General features: G+C 43.6%; 1 pseudogene; it reads left to right on the forward strand.

Annotated features, from left to right (window-relative positions):
* The first annotated feature begins 370 nt into the window (after window positions 1-370).
* On the forward strand, window positions 371-989 carry LOC140409494 (high mobility group protein B2 pseudogene; annotated as a pseudogene).
* Window positions 990-1,572: the final 583 nt, after the last annotated feature.

The following is a 1,572-nucleotide window of genomic DNA, read 5'->3' on the forward strand; positions in this document are numbered from 1 at the left end:
GTAGGGTGCTCTTTCCAAAGGCCGGTGCAGACTCGATGGGCTGTTTGGCCTCCTTCTGCACTGTATGTTCTATGTTTCTAACACCACTAGTCACAACCTTCCATTCAGAAAAACACCCTTCTACTGCTACCCTTTGCCTTCTGTGACCGAGTCAGTTCTGTATCCTTCTTACCACCTCACCTCTGATCCTGTGTGACGTCACCTTTTGTACCAGTCTGTCATGAGGCACCTTGTCAAAGGCTTTACTGAAGTCCACGTAAATAACATCCACCACCCGCCCCTCATCAATCGTCTTTGTCACCTCCTCAACAAATTTGATTAAGTTAGTGAGGCACGGCGATCAAGTTGGGGTGAGGAGCTGCAGAGTGAGAACCAGCGCCCTGTGTAGCTTTGTAGTCCATTGACGCCTTGTGTAATGTGAGCCTGACACACACCAGCCATGGTTAGAAGGGATCCCAATAAGCCTCGGGGCAAGATGTCCTCATATGCATACTTTGTGCAGAATTGTCGAGAGGAACACAAGAAGAAACACTCCGAAGCCAGCGTCAACTTTGCAGAGTTCTCATGTCCGGCAAAGAGAAGTCAAAGTTTGAAGACCTGGCTAAGAGTGTCAAGGTTCGTTATGATTGGGAGATGAAGAACTATGTCCCTCAAAAGGGGGATAAGAAGACGAAGAAGGATCCAAATGCCCCAAGAGACCACCATCAGCATTTTTAATTTTCTGCTCTGAGAAACGTCCAAAGATCAAGAGTCAATCTCCTGGAATGTCCATTGGGGATGTTGCAAAGAAGCTGGAAGAGATGTAGTCTACGGTGCAACCCAAGGATAAAGTACCATTTGAGCAGAAAGCATCCAAGTTAAAGGAGAAATATGAAAAGGACGTTGCGGCCTATCGTGCCAAATGCAAGGGTGAAACTGGTAAGAAACCTGCTGCAAAGAAGAAGGAAGAGGACAAGGAAGAAGAGGATGATGATGCGGATGACAAATAAATAAATCCAGATGGAAAAAAAGATCTTTGTCTAAGCTTGATCAATTTTTTTTGCAAACACAGGAAATGTGAACTCATTTGTAATTTCGATCAAAGGCTTAGGTGTAAAGAAACTGTACAAAACTGTGTATAGTTAGTGTTGTATTTTTACACTGCGTAGCCAGGCCCTGTACTGTTGTAATTGTAAGTAGCTGATTTTTTTAAGGCACAGCCTTTCAAGAAGAGAGGGACTCCAGAGTGATGGTATGTTATTGCCTGTTTAATGTTTGGTGTGGAATTTTCAATGGCAAAGGTAGTGAGGACTTTTTTTTGTCATGCAGTTAATACCAATTTTTTGCAGATGGTTTTTGTAGATCTTTTGTCACTACATGTGATTGCTAACTTCTCATGTTAGATCATGATATGAATCAATACTTTTTTAAATAAAACTGAAACATTTTTTAAAAAGTTAGTGAGGACGACCTCCCCTTCACAAAACCATGCTGCCTATCGCGAATGAGTCCATTTGTTTCCAAATGGTATAAATGCTGGGCGGGATTCTCCAGTCCCGCGCCGAAGTGCCCACGCCTCGTGAACGCCGTCGA

Source organism: Scyliorhinus torazame, chromosome 3 (assembly GCF_047496885.1).
Source record: "Scyliorhinus torazame isolate Kashiwa2021f chromosome 3, sScyTor2.1, whole genome shotgun sequence".
Lineage (NCBI taxonomy): Eukaryota > Metazoa > Chordata > Chondrichthyes > Carcharhiniformes > Scyliorhinidae > Scyliorhinus > Scyliorhinus torazame.